Source organism: Aulonocara stuartgranti, assembly GCF_965226115.1.
Source record: "Aulonocara stuartgranti genome assembly, chromosome: 19".
Taxonomy (NCBI): Eukaryota; Metazoa; Chordata; class Actinopteri; order Cichliformes; family Cichlidae; genus Aulonocara; species Aulonocara stuartgranti.
In genome coordinates this window covers 15,319,612-15,340,077 of record NC_138955.1, presented here as the reverse complement: position 1 = coordinate 15,340,077, position 20,466 = coordinate 15,319,612, and the positions used below count along the sequence as shown (strand labels likewise).

The 20,466-nt window shown below is 38.7% G+C and overlaps 1 protein-coding gene across 7 annotated transcripts in view; it reads right to left on the bottom strand.

The window, feature by feature from the left end:
• Positions 1-20,466, bottom strand: part of LOC309696053 (leucine-rich repeat and fibronectin type-III domain-containing protein 2) — a 255,686-nt gene that overhangs the window by 60,667 nt on the left and 174,553 nt on the right. For 4 of the 7 annotated variants that reach the window (XM_082517125.1, XM_082517124.1, XM_082517123.1 and 1 more), the window contains one exon: positions 8,500-8,618. The exons of 1 other annotated variant lie outside the window; for it this stretch is intronic. The gene's annotated coding sequence lies outside the window, so the exon portion shown is untranslated. Of the gene's footprint in view, positions 1-5,511; positions 5,576-8,499; positions 8,619-20,466 lie in introns of those variants that run through there. 2 more of the 7 variants (XM_082517126.1, XM_082517129.1) reach the window with 2 other exon arrangements.

Genomic DNA, 20,466 nt, shown 5'->3' with positions numbered 1-20,466 from the left:
TCTGCCTAAGCTCATGTTATGATTAAAGATAATGGACCGGGGATGGTGGGGGTGGAGAGGTGTTAGCTCCCATCCGATAACACATTTGCAGACCAGCACTCAGTATTTGAGAATCACTATTCGAGGTAACATTCTTAATAGCAATGTTGCAAACTCTGTTTCTCAGAGGAATTCAAACTATTGGCTATTAGATTTGCCAGCTTGAAATTAATTTTGTAGTACGCCTGTAATATTCTACGACAGCAATGTTTTTACTGTAAAAATTACAAAGCAGCGTGATCTATAGTGAAACATTTCAAAAACTGAAGTGTAATGATATGTTATAGAATTATAATTATGTTATAAAATTATTTTTAACAGGTTCAATCTGCATGTCCTCATCTACGTACCAAAGATTTAGTTCCTTTGCTTTGTTTTTTAGTTTTCTAGAATAACACAGTTCAGCTATCCTTTGTACTGGACAGTTACCAAAATGTTAACAACTACCCTGAGAATGACCACTAGCTTGACCTAACCAGTTGCTAACATTGCCCTCAGCCACATAAACACCAGAAACCACACCACACAACATATAACTATTAAACCACGTCTAAATTAATCATCTGAAGTTACTGCTCAATGATGCCACTAAATGGTAAATGGCCTGTATTTATATAGCGCTTTACTAGTCCCTAAGGACCCCAAAGCGCTTTACATATCCAGTCATCCACCCATTCACACACCCATGATGGCAAGCTACATTGTAGCCACAGCCACCCTGGGGCGCACTGACAGAGGCGAGGCTGCCGCACACTGGCGCCACCGGGCCCTCTGACCACCACCAGTAGGCAACGGGTGAAGTGTCTTGCCCAAGGACATAACGACTGAGACTGTCCAAGCCGGGGCTCGAACCGGCAACCTTCCGATTACAAGGCGAACTCCCAACTCTTGAGCCACGATCGCACTAGTCTCTGTGCTTCTCCAGAGTCTCCAGTCTCCTGGATTTTCTGCAATATCACTCTACAGTTTAAATCCTTTACATTGAATTTATGATAAATAGCGGGATGTGATGCTTGTCTTGATTTTGCTCAGATGAGTTATGGGGTAGTCTCAAGCAAGAGAGTGTGACTCAGGACTAATGTACCTCAGGACAATGCTGTATTATACTATAAGTGTATAGAAACTTCCTGGTAATATTGATTTGCCTCAAAGGCATTTACAATATTCAGCTGGAGTCACAATAAACGGTACATTAAGCAAATTTTTTTTTTCAGGAAAATATTACAGTACAGTTTACTACTCTAAGGGTGCTAAAAATAACTTTTGGATTGTTGGACTTCAATATAAAATATAAAACGTACCTTACTGATCTGACCTATATTAACTGAGCTGAACTGAAACGAAGCCCAGTCAGCAACCACAGACTGTCCAAAAGCTAAACCTAAAAATAAAACAACACATGCCACATTTTGGAATGAGAAGAGAAATATAGGTCTGCCAAGTAAAGCCATTTACTTGGCAGACCTATTTGGATCAACTTTCTGACTCTCTCAACACTAATTCTGGTCTCTTAGGTAAATACTGTGGATATAATTAGGTAAGCTTTCTCTAGGTTCACAATTCAGCTTATTGGACTTGCTATAATTAGACTCCTGGAAAGAGCTTTATCTAAGACAGTGAGCTTTACTGATGATGGTTTACATTTCAGTGGAAGAGCAGAACAGTATAAATAGGACTGCCAGTTTTTCCTAAAGCTTCTGCCTAACTTCAGTAGCACTGTTTTGTGCTTCACCTTTTGTGGTGAGGCCAACTGATGCGCCACAACACCTTTTTTCCTTTTATTGTCTAAAAGATTAGTTTTAGTTGATCTGTCTTGTTACTCTATACTGTACAGTAAGTATGAAGCAATTTGAAGTCAAAAAAACAAACAACCAAGCAAAAAAAAAACAACTTACAGAAAAACAAACATGTCCATGACGGTCTTATAGAAATCAGCTCAGTTCTTCTGTTATGCCTGGGGTATGGTGCCTCCTTACCTGAACTCTTTATCTGTTTTCTCCCCCCGAAAGCTAAATTGAAACAAGCACGGATTAACTCAATGTCACGGTAGCTTTGTCCCTGGGATAATGGGGGACAATGAGCTCCGCGGTGACAGCAGTAAATGATGCCAATTTTCTCCCAGAAAGAGAAAATGATAGAACAAGAATGGAGGGGAAGAGTTTGGGGAGATAGCTTAAGACTCTAATCCAACTTTGTAAATCAGAATGCTTGGGGGCTTTGCTGAGTGTTTTTCCTGTAGAAGTGATTCATATCATCACATCATTGCAATGTAAGCAGTACAAATGCTGGCTGAGGGCTTGTGACAGGATGGTTTTTAGAAGACTGGGTAAATGTCACATTTTGGAGAAAAGAAAATTTGACATTTTTCTTAAGGGAATGAAAAGGTTCAGTTTTCTCCTACTGGTAGGAGTGAACACTATGCAGTATAATTCTCTATACTGTGAACTTCTGTTCCAAAACTGTTCATATGTTTGGCTACCTTTGGCCTTTGTTACTCACTGACAGAAGACCCTTATCTGTAGCTAGCACATCAAGGCTTCAATTGACTAGATAAAGGAATCCTTTGGACTTATTTGTGCAAAGCAAGCAGTATTTGATAGGATGTCAGTATTTGAAGCCTTGGTATGTGAAGGAAACGGTTTCCAGGGCCTACTCCGTGGATCGGCTTCCTCCGAGGCGTGGACGTCTATCAGCAGAGAATGTACCTTCACCTATCAGCAGAGAATGTCCCTTAGTCTGTAACACAGTCAAATATATTCTCAAGTAATATTCAAGCATGCCATTCAGCGTGTTAGTACGAGCTCGGGAGCAGCTTGGGAGAACAAGAAAACAGAGACTGCTTTAGATTGTCTTCCCAAAGTGACTCAACTTTATTCACAAGTATAACAGTTTATATAGAGGGTAAAATTCATGAGACAGCAGATTTATCAGTTTAAACCAGTACAGACCAAGATAAGGCAGCGTCTTCCTGCCCATGGGTGAAGAAGCATCCTTTGTGTAGTTTATCAGTTCAGCTACAATTGTGATTATCTCAGCGACATATTTTCAAGGCACAAAACGAAGAGTTCTTACATTAGTGAAATCTGAAACAAACCATTTGGCCTTCATCAGGCGTCTAAAAGATTAAGAAACTAATGTAGCTGAGGGAGTGATCTCTGTGGTATTTCAACCTTGTACCAGCCTGTGATTCTCACACATCAATTCTTGGGTCAAAGAGAAAAATAACTAAAACAAAAGGGGCCTTATTGAATGACAGAGTTTTCCTGTATAATGTCACTATAAAACAATATCCAGTAAATGCTACCATGGTACTAAAATACCTAACAGTATGGAAACGCTTTAATGTATGACAGCTAATCTTTTTAGGCTAGTTCATTTAAATAGTGTATTTATGCTTGCTTTACTTTTATTACATTTCACAGAAAACCGAGTCAGCTGTATGTTTGTTCATTTTTCATTCTATAAAATGGAGGATAGTTCTTATCTATTATACAGTGGTTTTTTTTTTCCTTTTCATTTCTGGCTGCCCAGCACAACCTTTTAACATCTGAAGATATTAAATTTTTTTTTATATTGAAGTTACATTAAAGCTGTGTTTATTTTCATTCATTACATGAAGGAACCTTTAAAAAAAAACAAAAAAACAAACACGTCCATGCTCACAGGTGTACACACGGGTGATCACACCCACAAACTACACCCTTTTTGGCTCCTACCTCAAAGCACACTGTGTTCTGTTGATCTTATGTGCTGCACAATAATGTTTAATATTTAGTATTTACTGTCATATTCCCATATATCATTGTGATGTTGTTTATTCTATTACTTTTGTTCTCTTCTGCTTGTTTTCTTTTTTCTTTCTCAGCAGGTGACCCAGGTGATCGATATATGCTTTTTGTTTTCTGCTCATTCTGTTGGTTTTTGTCTTTTGCCCTTCTCCCCCGTCCCTCTTCTCAGCTGTTTCTCTTTCCCTCTTTCTTTCTCCCCTTCTTTCCCCCAGTCAAGTCTGTCCCGTATTCAGTAAGTGAAAATAAAATAAACAATAAAAGGTGAATCAAATGGACCATTACGGCAAGGCTGGGATGATCAATTTGGTAAAGTAAATCCGTTGGGCATCTTTCTTTGCCTTTAGACAACAATTCTGATGGCAAAAGAGCCAAACGGGACAGGCAAAAAAAAAAAGAAAAAAAAAAAAAAGCTGTGTTTATTTCTGTTATTACTGCCAGTTACATTTCTGACTCTTGAAGCTCCTGTATAGTCTCATACCTTTTGACATATTGCTCAGCCTTTTCAACATCATAGGAAATAATCTCTAAGAAAGATATTGGGTGACTGACTTATCGGGAAAATAGAGCTGCACACATATGCTCTGTGTTTTTAAGTTAGCAAGCACAATCTGCACACGGTCAATCCCTGACAGATGCCTGATAGCAGTTCAACATCCACACAGGGCTGACCCGGGAAGAGCTCCGCATGGACTCAGCAGGGGGATTTATATGATTTCTATCTCTGAGGTCTAAAAAGACATGATAACCTATTGATCTTAAACATCATGAGAAATGAAAAGAAGATTTACTGAAATGCTATGGATTATAAAAAAAAAACCCTCACAAAATATACACTGAGCACCAGAGAGAGAGAATTATACCAACAATCGCTTCAATATAAGCAGTCATCCCATACTAGGTCAGGCCTGCCTTTGCTCTGAAAATAGCTTTCATTCCTTGGAGTCGTGGACTCTGATGTTTTGGAAACCTCCCTTTAAGATTATGTGATGCTAACTATTCATGCTTATTTAAAAAGTGCTTCACATTCATGCTGCCAAGCTAACATTTTACCACATTCAAATTCAGACCTGCCAACTGGTGAGGTCCCTGACATCCACTGAACTGAAACCTGTCTAAAATTACTTTTGATTTATGATATGTTTGATTATCATGGTGGATGTTGTGAATGAAAGAAGGGTCCGGCAAAGGCTAAGGTGTGTTGTGCTTTCTGTGCACTCGTCACAATTGTGGTTATTTGGGTCATGGTATCCTTTCTACCCCACTTAATCTGGCCACTCTCCTCTGAACTTATTCATCAACAAGGAGCTGCAATCTGCAGACCAGCTGTTTGCTATGGGATCCCCACCATTCTGATAAAACTAAAAAAGCCCCCAAAAACCATTTCACACCCACACACACACACAACATTCCCCCTCCATCACATCATATATTGGTGATTGGATTAATACCTGAATATTCAGTCAAAAAGGTATTACTTTTTAAAGTGTTCAGTAAGCACACTTTAGCTGCATTAAACAAAACAGCAACAAAAGCATATCCCCATCCATTGGTCTATTTCTTGTCTTTCTTTTTGTCTCAGTAATATTTATTTTTTCACCATCATAACCTTCCTAATGGTTCTGCCTTCAAGAGTTGGCAAATTCTTCCCGCAAAACCGAATGGGGCAGCAGATTAAATATCTAACCTGTGTCCTCCTGTCATTTTCAGTTATGAGAAGAGAAATGGAACCCGGGACCTCGTTCATCTATCTGAAAAATACATCACACACATTTGAGACACAATGTGTTACAGCTACACCAGAAACAAAAGCACAAAAGCCACCTAGCAAATCTACCCTTTACATATGCAGAAGTAACCAGGTTACTCTGACAAATCAGGAGAAATTGAACAAACACTGTATGTTACTGCAGTAGGTTAGTGTTTACTGCCTCTCCCTCGTCAAGCTTGTTTTGAAACTGTGGCTTTCTTACTTTATGCAGGATATGTGCTGCTTCCTGATTCATTGAGCATGTGGTGGAGTGCCCTGTACTGCGAATACACTGTTTTCCTTTGCAAACGTCTAAATATTGGAGTAAGAGATTTAGTACTACATGACCCCTGCACCCTAGCAGTGCAGCGTGGGGAAGCAAGTCACCTGATAATTTGTTTTGTGAGCTCCAGCTACTACAATATTCACTGCTCTTTGTGGATTTAGCCAACTGAGATCAACAAGATATAAGCAGATGGTACGTGAGCTATATGGCTGATTTCCAACCTGTAGCCACTAAAGCTAGTATAAAGGTACAAATTCAGTCAGTAAATCTAATCAACACCACAAACCTTAAAAATAAATCAGTGCAACCAGTCCAAGACCTACTATGGATGTGAATTGGTCAACACTTACTGCCCTGAAAACCAACCCCCCAGCACCAAAGGTTTCTTGTCACCTACAGTATAGTGTAAAGGTCTAGCAAATAGAATGCTTTTGTAGTGAAAAAAGGGGTAATACCTTATTTGGAAAATTTGTTATTATTGTTATTTGTCCCCTTAATTCTCCAAATTATAAGACGCTATAGATTATTTTATGACAAACAGACAGCTAGTGTACAACCGTGCTGCCATGGTGGAAATACATCCATCCATAATGAGTGAGAAGAAATTCAAAGAGTCTCCAAACATCTTTGGCAATGAAAAAAAAAGAAACTAGGAGACATCATGTCAAACAGCCAAGAATTACAGCTGTCATTGATGAGCTAGCTGATGAGCTAAAAAAAAAAAAAAAAAAAAAGTGAATGTTTACTGTCAAAGAAAATTATTCAAATTGCTTCAACAGCCAGAAAGAAGAATGTGTGAATCTGTGCTTGACAGAAAAGATGAACAAATATGGATTTCAGCAGATATGGTTTTACTTTTATGAGTTCAGTTAAATTCACTTTAATGATATAGGTCAAATTAACAACAACAATTCCCTCAAGGCACTTTATATTGTAAGCTAAAGACCTTACAATATTAGAAAGAAACCCAGACAATCACGCAATTCCCTTTTAACAAGAAGAAAACCATCGGTAAAAGCAGGCAAAGAGAGGGGCAGCAAGCTGCCCTAATTGGTTGAGTGAGGGAAAAGAGAAGAGAACAGAGAGACGGGGCAAAATACAGACCGTGGCATAGACAGACAGAGTTTAATAATTACTAATGATTAAATACAGTAGTGCTTCAACACACGAGGAGTGAAACTGGGAGCTGGTTCCATAGTAGAGGGGCTCTATCTCCCATTCTATGTTTAGATACCTTATTGATTGATTGATTGAATCTTCATTTTGAACATGTTGAAAAAGTACAACAAAATAGAATTAAAAGAGACAAATGAACAAAGCAAAACAAAAGGAAAACGAGCAACCACAACTCCAAATAACGTTCATGTTCAAAAAGGAGCAGGAAGAAGCATACCTTAGCAACCATAAGTAAGACTGCAGTCTAAGAGCAAAGTGGTCTGTTAAGATACTGTGAGGATAAGATGTTTTAAGATAAGATGTGGGGCCTGATTCTTTAGGACCTTGTACGTGAGGAAAGATTTAAATTGGAATCTCAATTAAACATGGAGACAATGAAGTGAAGCTAATATGGGAGAAATATACTTGCTCTTTCTAGTCCCTGCAGTGTTCTGGATCAACTGAAGGCTTTTCGAGGAGCTTATAGCACAGCTTAATAATAATGAATTACAATAGTCCAACCTAGAATTAATAAATACATGAACTAGTTTGCAATGGAAGCTTTGCATGTAATCATTAGCTAATATTCATGTCTGGCTCTCTTCCACAGTATGCCTTTTGTCCTGGGATCGTGTGATTGTTGGCATTTTCTCTGTATTATTCTAGGGTCTTTACCTTACAATATAAAGCAGCTTGAGGTGGTTGTTATTATGACTTGGTGTGATATAAATACAATTGAATTGACAGGTCATTGAAGGTCATCATGTGGTATTTAGTGCCAATTTAGCCTCTACATAAATTCCATCCTTAGAGAACCACAAGCAAGTCTGGTGCTTTAAGCCTGTATTTGTGCATGGACACATATACAATGTAACTGTGAAACTGTTAGGAGTTGCTCACATAGTCATTTCTGTAACATGAGCTAAAGGGGTCTTGATATTATTATTGCTTTGGCACATTGGAGTGTCAAAGTGTTTAACATGACAAAATGATGCACAAAATGAAAGGGTTTTTTTTTTGTTTCTTTCTTTTCCAGTTGAACTTTTACAACTCCATTTTTTGTTGAAATTAAAACACTGAAGCACCCCAGAAACTCTATCATCAATTTGCACCTCCTGGGAAAATCAAAGCTCAGTTAACATTCTGTTTTTAAGTATTTTCAAAGAAATGGTGGAAAATATGAATAACTGAAGAAATTCTGCCTATACAAAAAAATAAAAAAATAAACATGTTGGAAGAGGCTACGAGGGAGCTTAATAGAAACTGAATGCAAAGCAAAAGTGAACCTCAAAGAAGGATTAATTTGATGGAGAGCTCTGAGAGTTGGCAGGGTTCAAAAGTAAATTTTTGTTGGCAACGTGTGGTTGTGGTGGGGAAATATTCTCTTCCTACTTTAAGTACAGAACTTAAGTAAACTAACAAGTTAGACTCTACCACTATAGCTTGAATGACTATACTTTCTTGTGTATTATATTTGTACTCACAGTAAAAGCATCTGTTGTGTGGTCAGGTCAGGTATCCAAACTCATATTGATTCATCTTTATTCATACAACCACTCTTCTATGTGGTTCTCAATCACATCTGTTGAGTCTGTTAGGTGACCTAAAACAGAAGGTGCACAACAAAAACCCCACTGTTAGAAATAGGAAGTTATGTTCATCTGGTCATACTAAAAACAACAACAGTAAAATAATAAAAATGCTGAATTAAGCAACAGTTTTGGTATCTGGTGCCAAAAGCACACGGTTATATTGAAAGTGCACTTTAGAGTGTAGGAGGGGCAGGAAAAAAAAAAAAAAAAACACCTTTTGCTTTCCGATTTGATGATTACATCACTCAAAGTGGATTTTTTTCAGTCTTCACAGTTAAGGGGAAACATATAAAGATGTATCTAAAAAGGTTAAACAGAGGCTGACTCAGGTCCAAGATGTTTCGGAAGAGGCCTCCCTGACCAAATCTCTTAGCTTCATAAAGGGAGGAAATGTGAATGGTGGAATAATACAGCTCTTAATAAATCTCCTCATTAAAATTCTGTGACCATGTCATAGCACATGTCCTCCCAGAGCCCACTGCAGCTTCTCATCCTAATGAGAGCAGATAAAAGCACCGAAAGTGAGGGAGAGAAAGGTAGACACAAGCTGGTTTCAGAGTGTTTATTTAGGCAAAAACTGTGTGTTCTGGCTTCAGGCTGCATCAGGTGAGGTGCACAAACAAAAAGCAATTTTGAAGTCCCATTACAATTTCTACTGTTCTTGTAGAATAATGCGTCTCTGCAAAAACAAGGCTCCTCTAAAGATCTGCATCTCTCAAGCACCCGTCTTTGCCAAATCTCACTGGATGAACCAGAAGGAGCCGCAATCTTATGGCAGCGGACAAGACACACCAAATTAAATAGTGTCACTTCGATACTGGATAATAAGCACTGTGTCGCAGTAGTCGAGCATAACAAAAAAGCAGATGGCTTGATCTCTGAAAATAGCCATTCTTTACAGTATCTCCATTAAAAGCTGCCAGTAGCTCCAGAGATGTGAAGCTTCTTTAAATGGTTTGCTCACATAAAATTATGGAAAACAAATATATTCTCAACTCAGTGTAGCCATGTTGATACTTTTTAGTCTGTTCACATTTTTTTTATGTTTCTCCAAATGAACAGAAGTGAAAGTATTTGTATTAGAAACCAGAAATGGATACCCTAGACAATCTGCAGAGTACACAGTCTGCAGTTTTCTGATCATTCTTAGCAGGAGAAAGTACTTCTAATGACTTTGTCAGTGTCACTCAAGCTAATGGCTCATTGTGCTGCAATGTAAAACTATTACACATGTACCAATAGTAAATTAATTGTTTTGGCTTAATTCAAATGAATAAAGATACTTTAATATATCTACAAACACTGTCAATATGGGAAAAGAGGAAATAAAGTTGGATTTCAAGATCTAAGACGTCACCTGCTGCTCAGAATGGGGACACTGAAGTGGGGTCCTCATCCTTGGCACAGATAAACAGAGCGCAACTGATTACATTTCTTCACCTCTATGTCATGGTCCATCTAGACTGTGGACACTGTTTCTGACACATTTTCGCATCAAGTTTTTCAAATGATCACTTTTTCAGTGCTGTAGGGATGATACATGTCCCCACTCACTCTAACGGTGAGCCAATTTCTGCCTCCATCCCAAATAATCTGGGTCTCTATAAATTCAGATCATCTGTGTTCCATTCAGTCATAAACTATGATCTATTTAATGATAACTCATGTTAAGCCAATATGCTTTTTAAGAAAACTCATTGATAGGCATTGCAATTTTGGAATCTTTCTCCATGCACAGTGTCTGAATGTTGACTTAAGAATACTGAAACTCTTTCAGAAAATGTTGGGGTTTCTTTCCAGATTGTAGACACAGACTGAGAGTAATCAGGTGAGATTTGTATTTCCAAACATCACCAAACCTGTACACAAACCCATCAATATGTTCTCCATAATGTTTGGTGCATAGCTGCATGGATTTTCTCAGCACATCTGTCATTGTAGATTTGACACCACTGTTATGAGTGAGTGGTGCAAAAGCTCATTTTAAATGCGATTTGTGCATCTCAAGTGTCCACAGTGAGACACATCTGAACAAATCCAATTGTAATCACATTTCAAACCACCTAACCACCAAACGTGGTTTGGATCAAATGTGCAAAATGTGATTTCATGTTGCTTTTTAGTGTATAGGCCTTTCTAAAATCAATCTGGATACAATCTTGATTTGTCCAAAGTAAGAAAGGCCTAAGTAATCATTTCCACCTTTATGCAATCATTGTTTATTCCAGTGACTGGAATCTGCCTCACAGTGGAAATGTTTGCTGAATTCAATACAACTAAGAACACAAGAACACACACAACAATAATTGCTGTAACGTGTATCTTGTAGCAATTAAGAAGTTTATACACTTAAGCACAGGTAAACGTCAATTTCTCACTTTTTTCCTACTAGCTGGAAATTAATGTTTGAGACAATATTTGCCATGCAAAATATAAATTAACCTTTCAAGCTAACTAATCAACGACCACGACCGCATTGTTCATTAGGAAACAACAAATTCATGGGAATGTTAAGCTGCAATTCCTAATAAAAACTACAATCAGTGAAAAAAAGAGAAAACAAACTTTTCCTTTAGAGGCAAAGTGTTATGTTGTTGTGTCAAGTGAGTTCTGCCTCTGTCACGGTGACAGGCAGCAGCATATCCTCCCAAAATCCCATTGACAAGCTCTTTCTGCAATGAGAGATGTTACTAAGCCACAGAGATTTCCTGACTCCCTTGGTTGAAGCGGTTAGGTGTTGCCAAGTACACCTCTGCTTTCATTCTGGCAAAACAATATACTTAATGAGATTCCAGAGCCTGCAAGCAGTGTTCTCCATCTCTGCGTAAACCCACCTACGGCAGCCCAAGTGCCCACACTGGCTCGTGGTGGGCTTAACATTGTTCAAGTGCAAACAGGCATGGAGTTGTAAAAGTTCAACTGGAATTCAGACAGTTACAATTTCATGCTGTATAATTGAGGCGCTGCTGTTGGCATACATGTGGCGTAGGTCATCAACAGCTGTCACTCTGGATTATGGTTGATGTAAGAGAGTGAAACATGGCACACTGAAAAAATAATATTCTTTTCCTTACTTTTCCTTTTTATTTCTCAGCACCTAAAAATTGCTAGAGTGGTACAATACCTCTGCTGTGGTGGTCCCTTCCTTCATACACTCAACAAAAATATAAACGCAACACCTTTGTTACTGCTCCCATTCCCCATGGGATGGACGTAGAGACCTAAAATTCATTCCAGATACACAATATAACCATCCCTCCCAAACAGTGGTCACAAATCAGTCCAAATGTGTGGTAGTGGGCACATCTGCTATATTGAGATAATCCATCCCACCTCACAGGTGTGCCACATCAGGATGCTGATCTGACATCATGAGTAGTGCACAGGTGTACCTCAGACTGCCCACAACAAAAGGCCACCCTGGAATGTGCAGTTTTTTGCGCTATTGGGGGTCTGGGGACCCAGAACCGGTCAGTATCTGGTGTGACCACCATTTGCCTCATGCAGTGCAACACATCGTCGCATGGAGTCTATCAGATTGTCAATTGTGGCCTGTGGAATGTTGGTCCACTCCACTTCAATGGCTGTGCGAGGTTGTTGGATATTCGTGGGAACTGGTACACGCTGTCGTATACGCCGGTCAAGCACATCCCGAACATGCTCAATGGGTGACATGTCCGGTGAGTATGCTGGCCATGCAAGAACTGGGACATTCTCAGCTGCCATCTCCCCTGAACAATGTGAACCATGATTCATCCGTGAAGCGCACACCTCTCCAACGTGCCAGACGCCATCGAATGTGAGCATTTGCCCACACAAGTCTGTTACGGCGACGAGCTGGAGTCAGGTCAAGACCCCGATGAGGACGACGGGCATGCAGTTGAGCGTCCCTGAGACGGTTTCTGACAGTTTGTGCAGAAATTGTTTGGTTGTGCAAACCAATTGTTCCAGCAGCTGTCTGGGTGGCTGGTCTCAGACGATCTTGGAGGTGAACCTGCTGGATGTGGAGGTCCTGGGCTGGTGTGGTTACACGAGGTCTGCGGTTGTGAGGCCGGTTGGATGTGCTGCCATATTCTCTGAAACGCCTGTGGAGACGGCTTATGGTTGAGAAATGAACATTCAATGCACGGGCGACAGATCTGGTTTACATTCCTGCTGTCAGCATGCCAATTGCACGCTCCCTCATTGCTTGTGGCATCTGTGGCATTTTGCTGTGAGACAAAACTGCACATTCCAGGGTGGCCTTTTGTTGTGGGCAGTCTGAGGTACACCTGTGCACTACTCATGATGTCAGATCAGCATCCTGATGTGGCACACCTGTGAGGTGGGATGGATTATCTCAATATAGCAGATGTGCCCACTACCACACATTTGGACTGATTTGTGACCACTGTTTGGGAGGGATGGTTATATTGTGTATCTGGAATGAATTTTAGGTCTCTACGACCATCCCATGGGGAATGGGAGCAGTAACAAAGGTGTTGCGTTTATATTTTTGTTGAGTGTATAAAACAAGCTGCATGCAAGCAAATAAATATCAGATGCATTAGGAAAGGCAAGAGCTCATCCTGAGAACATCTGATTCAAAATTACTTTCATCAGTCATTATGCATGGTCATTTATGCCAAATGATCAAAATGGATGGATAATACTTTAATAAGAAATGAGAAATACTAAATAATATTCAAGAAATTACTTGAATAAAGAGTTTTCACTGTCAACCACAGATGTGCATCCACATCACAAATCTGTTGTACAAGCCAACATTTGAGGAGAGAGGAAGTCCTGGAAGTTTCTATTGACCTTGTTTTGTCTTTTACAAAACAAGGTCAAGCATATGCACATCTACGTGCATTCTCCTTATTCCTGATGTATTGATCTTTCAAATCACACCCAATCTCTTGCAAAGAGGCTTGTTATCAAAGCGTTGCAGATAAGCTGAGTATTCCATGACTTTACCTCTTTGAAAGAATTTGCACATGACACCTGAGCTGCAAATGAGGTCTCTCATAGATGTGAAGTCAAAAAGAATGCCACACACGTCCCTCTGCCCTGCTGTTGGCATCGTTTTGATCCAAGCGCTGGGAGAAGGGCAGGGGTGGATGGCGGGGTTGTACCTATGAATGCTAATAAATTGTGTCTTCAAAGACGTAACACTCCTCTAAAGTCACCTTAAACTCTTATACGAACAATATGTCTAGACTCAAAAGTAGGCCTGAAGATTATTTTCCATAACAGAAAGTCATTTTTACTTTACGGCACACAGTCCTGAAAAAAACAACAACAAACAAATCCTTCCATTCAACTAAATCATGAAAACATGAGAGATGTATGGTAGAGTTGAGAATGAGTGAACCTTTAGAAAAAGTTACCAAACAAACATTTTGCAATGCTTTGCTACCTCTCAACTTCATACATTCATATCCCAGCATGCAAGCTAGCACATTGTCTCACCCATTTAAATAGCTATTTTGTCATTGCCAGCACCCCAACTGTGCCATACATTATTAATATATGCATCACTTGCCTCACTTCTTTCATACTGTATGGGCATGCGTTCAGTCTTACATTACATTTAAATAAGCTCTCTGAACCACCTCTTCATTGAACCTACTGTGGTTTTACAACACTGTAGGCTCAGTGCAGGGGAGGTTAGCTTGACCTGCTGTTGGTGCTATCTTTAGCTTTGCAGCACACAAATTGTTGTTTGCCACAGAGGGCCTTTTGGTTCATAATTCATGTATTTGAGCAAAATCAGCTTGAAAGGAATTAATGCTACCTTGGCTCCAACCAGCAACCATTTATTCATTATATACATGCTTAACTGTTGAAACCAGTCTTGCTGCTTGACCTCTCAGGAGAATACCGAGTGAGGATATGTGGAGAGTTGTGTTGTGAAGCAGCTTGTGTGGGGGATGGAGAGTGGTCACAACAAATTAGTGAAGAAAAAGTATAAAATTAACTAGAAGCCTATGTGGAGAGCACATCTTCTGCAAAGGCCAATAGCCTATTTTGGAATTTTTGAAGACAGTGATCCAAAGCTGCACCCGATTTTATAGAGGCTCATTTTTGCCCATAACCCACCACACTAGCAGATCTCAGGGAATGCAGCTTTGTACTTTTTTTTTTTTTCCTCTCAATTCCTCCCCCTTGGCAGAGGAATAATCAAACATGGATTTTCAAATAACAGCAGGATGGAGTAACTTTAATGTAAAGTAGGCCTGTCTGCTCTGATCTCATAATACCAATATTTTTACCCAAGCTTTACAAATGTAACTACTATATCCTATCCCTATATGTTTATTATATGTTAATACCATATACTGCACATAATATGTGCAGCAAATACATTAAGCCTGTTGAACAGAACTCTATGACAGTGATGGTGATCTTGCAGCTCACTTGGTTTGTTGCATAGTAATCATATTCCTCATTTATGGTCTCAGTTACAAGCTTAATGTTGAATGCAACATTAAAAAGCATATGGTTCAATTAGAATCCAACACATGAAAGCTAATTCAGAGCATTAGGTGCATTCAGTTTTTAACTTGTGATATCTTGTTTTGTTTTTTTAAGAAAGACTCAAACACAAAAGGCTTTAAATTCCATTTCTTTTACACAGTCTGTGTACATGGTGTGAAATGGTGGGAAGGAAAGTGTAATACAGTGCATTGCACACAGTTTAACATCCCAACAGGCTGATGCAGAAATGAGATTGTGGTCTCATTTGCATGGAAGAGCTATGATAAAGCTGCATATAGTAATCGCCTGTGTAAACTGGCCCTCCAGTGCTGTACACAAGATGTATGCAAAAAGCAATGACATGTTTTAAAATCCAAAATTCTTTCTTGTTGTAAAATGTGTTTAGGAAGAGTATTGAGAGGAGGCTTTTATAAAGACGCTGCACCTCCAGCTCCTGTTTTCATTTTTGCTGTCAGGTTAAAATGCACTTGCGTCTATTAAACTCAGTGTACTGTAAATGTTAAAATGTATTAGACCCAAAATGAACTCCCAAAACAAGCTCATTTCATCTCCTGTCCTGTGCATTATCTACCCTGTTTACACTAACTGCTATTCATTTGCATACAAAAACACCAACTGACTCATTCATTTTAAACATTTCCTTCACACCAAGTTCTCAGTAAAAGAACACGGGTCCGAGCTGATGGACACATTATGCATGTAGGCACTGCAGCAGTGAAACTGCTCTCCTTTGCCAGAGGGTCATTCCTTGACGACAAAGGCTGGCATTTTCAAAGGTCAGCCCATACAATATGAATACATGGGATCTCTCTTTCTAACCTCTGCTCGTGGCATGCAGTCTCTTTTGTTTCTTTTTCTTTTTGGCAAACAACCACTCGGTGAAAACGGCACTATGGTGTTGTTTTGACTCTTGCATTTTACGGTTTACAGAACATGCCTAAGGTATTGAAATGTACTCAGTGAATTATATGTCTGATAGCTTGTACCCTAAAAGCATCACTTGACAACCGCTTTTAAAACAGAGCTTGTTTAAAATAAACTAGGCTGTTTGAATGCCTTTCACACAGATGACGAATGCATACATTTGTCATCGAGACAGAGTTTTAATTAACGTCAAGGCATTTTTATTAACAGCAAAAGCTTATTAACTGAAAGGCCATTTGTTGTCCATTAATAAAAACAGGGAATAATTAAGGTTAAGTCCTGTCAAATTTATGGATTAAATTTGAGTTGAGTAATGGGTTAGTTAAGTGCAAGTAGTTTTGTAGTCACGGCACTAACTTGTAGTTTCCAAAGCCCCAGGGTACTTTCATTGTGACGGCCATACACTACATTTATCTTCTTGTCAGAGTTAATCACAGACAGTCAAGTGAAAAAACCAAAAATGTCTCATTTAACACTTCATCGGCAGAAAACACTTTCCCTATTCGGATATCTTTTGTATTTGAGTGCCATTTCTGGTTTTGTGCTTATCAGTGTGTGTGTTTGTTAATCATGACTGAAAATATAGTAAGCATAATTTAAATCTTACTTTTGATTACCTTCAAGGCATAAGGTTTAATGCTTTAAAGTAGATGTATGACAGTTGCTTCACAACTACAAGGTTTGGAGGTGTGAATGTTATAGAACGTTATGCCCTCTGACCTGGGTGGGTTTTCTCTGGGAGCTCTAATTTCCTCCCATATTAGGTTAAATGTTGGCTAGAAGAGTGAGGTGGTGAGTCATGGAAAGCATCAGACATGCAAACACATACAAGTCAGTACTTATAACCTTTCTAACATGTTTTTTTTTTTTTTAACATAAACAGCTTAGGTAAGTAAGTAAGATGCTTGTCTCCCAATTTAACTTTTTTCAGTATTCTGTTCGGGACCATTCTCTAAAGAACCCAGCAAAAACCATATTTGAACTGTATAAGCTTGTGTGTTTTGCTTACACTGTACAGAATGATGTGCATTAAAGAAAAGTTTCTCCATATGAATCAAGTGACAGTAACTGAAACAAAGATTTGGAAGCCTCCTCTCTAGGATGTCTTTTACAATTGTGACTTAGACACAAACTGTTACAAAAATTGATATATGAAATATCTTTAAACAAGTTTTTAAAAGGAAAATCATCCATTCATTTTGCATCATTTCAGTGAGGATCAATACTTTTACAAAAAAATTAATCCATTACCTGATTAGAAATGCTTCACACGTATCAAATACAAATTAATATTCAAAGCAGAATATTTTTTAAGCATTTGCAAATATGCTTGGTTGAGGATCTTTAAGTACAATAATTCTGAAACTGCTTTATAATTTCAAAAACATTTGAAATGCGGTGTGTAAAGTCAAATTTTCCAGTGCTATTAATTCTGATAGTTATATTATGATTAAATTTAATAAATGGTTGCTTGGATCAAATCATCAAGTCATTAGGCCATTTCTTTGCTTTCACAATTCCCTCAGCTGTTGTAGCTTCACCTACATTTGTATCATAAAGGTTTGTAGCCACACTGGAGCTGGTCAGTGTGCCTGCATTATGCTAATAAGCAACCTCTGTATGTCACATTCTTGCACTATTGTAGGCGTTAAATGTGTGTCAAACACTCAAGCGCTAAATCCTTTATGACTTAGGAATGTCTAACAGCTATTTACAGATACATAGGTGTGTGTGTGTGTGTGTGTGTGTGTGTGTGTGTTAAAACAGATAATGGAGACCAGACTGATGGTTCATTTGTCTTTGCTGCTCTATCACTGAAACACATTCAGAGACTTTTGATTTGAGCAGTTGTGTATAGAAAAGCAGTCCAGGTACATAAGGCTTTTGGTTATGATGGCTGCACCTTTGATTGCTGTACCAGTGCTTATAACACCATCCCGAATAGTCTGGAGCTGTCAGGAGAGGACCATCACCTGTCACAGTGGATACTGGACTACCTCACTGGCCACCCACAGTATGTGAGAACACAGGGCTACATCTCTGACAGGCTGGTCTGCGGTACCAGGGCCCCGCAGAGAACTGTGCTGGCACCGTTCCTGTTCATCCTGTACACTGCAGACTTTTCTATCAACTCCCCAGGCTGCCATCTACAAAAGTTCTCTGATGACTCTGCCATAGTTGGCCTTATTACAGGTGAGAATGACTCAGAGTACACACAGTGGATTCGGGACTTTGTGGACTGGTGTCAGTGGAACCATCTCCTGATCAACTCAGAGAAAACCAAGGAGCCGGTGATGGATTTCCACAGGCGTGGATCCACCACACCGACACCAGTGGAAATCCAGAGAACTGGCATTGAGATATTGGACTCTTATAAGTACCTGGGTGTTCACCTGAACAAAAAACTGGACTGGAGTCACAACACTGATGCTCTTTACAGGAAGGGTCAAAGCAGACTCTACCTGCTGAGGAAACTGAGATGTTTTTTGACTCTGTGGCGGATTCAGGCATCTTCTATAGCGTTGTCTATTTGAACAGCAGCTTATCTAAAGCTAAGAGGAAGCAGTTGGATAAGCTCATCAGGCCAGCTCTGTCCTAGGATGGCCCCTCGACCCAGTGCAGTGCAGGTGGTAGGAGACAGAAGAACTCTGGCAAAAACAACATCACTCTTGGACAATGTCTCCCACCCCATGCATGAAGCTGTTGCAGAACTGGAGAGCTCCTTCAGTGACAGACAGCTGCATCGTGCACAAATGAGCGTTATTCCAGATCCTTCCTCCCATCAGCTGTTAGACTTTATAACCACCAGCGCTCCCAACAAACAGAAATAGTTGTTTACATCCCTGCTGTCATTGGCACAGTTTTTCCATTTTCTGTAAAAAGCCTGTTGTTTTGTTTAAGTACAAATATACAGCACATTGTGTACATTTAAAAAAAATTCTTATGTTGAAAATTGTCCTCACTTACTGTACAGTCACTATTTTATTTTTCTGTTCTTTACTTTTGTCTGAATCTGCACATCTACCTTTGACTTTGCTGCTGGAACACTTGAATTTCCCCAATAAGGGAGAATAAAGGATATTTCTATAAAGAATATTTGTGCAACACAAACATTTTTATTTTTTTCTCCTCATTTTTGCCCACCAGACAATATGTTTTGTGTTTTCAAGTTGTCTTATCAACATTTTTCATTGCATCCTTACAGGCTCAGGAGATTAAAGGAGGAAACGACAAATTTGTTTTATCTGTCAAAGTTTCTGGGGTATACAGCAGTGAAACTTGTACTAAACTCAGGAATTGACATTGCTGATGTTGATATGACATCAACATTACTTAACGATTTCACTTTTACCAATAATTACAATTTCTTTAAGCATTTCCGCAGTCTAGAGAAAATACGGAGGCCAGACTTTTCTGTTTGCTTGTTTATATTATGTGACAGTAAATTGTTTTTGTCACCAAAGCCATTAGACTAGAGTATTATGAACTTTTCAATTCCCAATACAATTTCATAAGACCACATATAGGACCGGGAATGTAACTGAGCACATTTACTCAGGAACTCAGATTTAATGTACTTGTACTTTAGGTGTTTCCAAATATTTTGAATTCAGTTATTGTACTTTGTCCTACATGTTATTTCTGTTAAAGTCTGAGTTATTTATTTTGCAGATTACTTGCAATATTATAGATCATGCTATTGAACAATGTGTACATAGTTAAAATCAATAGCATCTACAACATTAAAGAGATATCTACATCAAAAAATTAATTATGATCCAATAATGCCATGTATGTAATTCTGAAAATTCCACATAGTAAGTAAATTAAATGTAAGTACCATGAATATATTTTGATGAAACAGCCTGTGCAGTGATTGGGTTCTTCAGTAGTTTAAAAGTTCAGCAGAACTTTTAAAGTTTTTTTTTTCCAATTTGCAACGGAAGAGAGAAAAATTGTAATTAAAATTTTTAACTTTTAATTAATTAATTAATTATTTTTTGGGGGGAGTGATCTCCTTATTTCTTTGCAATGTCTCTTGGTGACATTTCATTAATGGAAGTTTCGAGCAGTTTAATCAAGGAGTCACTTCTTTAATACCTTCTTAAGCCCCATTTGGACAGGATTCGCAATGCAGCAAGCGATGGGGAAGAACATACTCGGCTCTTCTTTTATATATTGCTTTGTCCTAGATGGAATCTTGCAGGAATCAAGGTCAGATGCTTCTATAAATGTACTTGATGAAATCGAGTAAAATAAATAAATAAATAAATAAATACTTCCTAGGGTCTTAGAATACTCAAGTCTAAACCTGAAATGCATATTAAAATGCTGTGTGATTGATACAGTATTCTAGTTTATTTCAAATAAATCTTAGAAGAAAGCTGCTGGAGAATCATCCTATTATCCTAGTGCTATCTGTACATAAAAAAATTACATCACAAAGAGAAA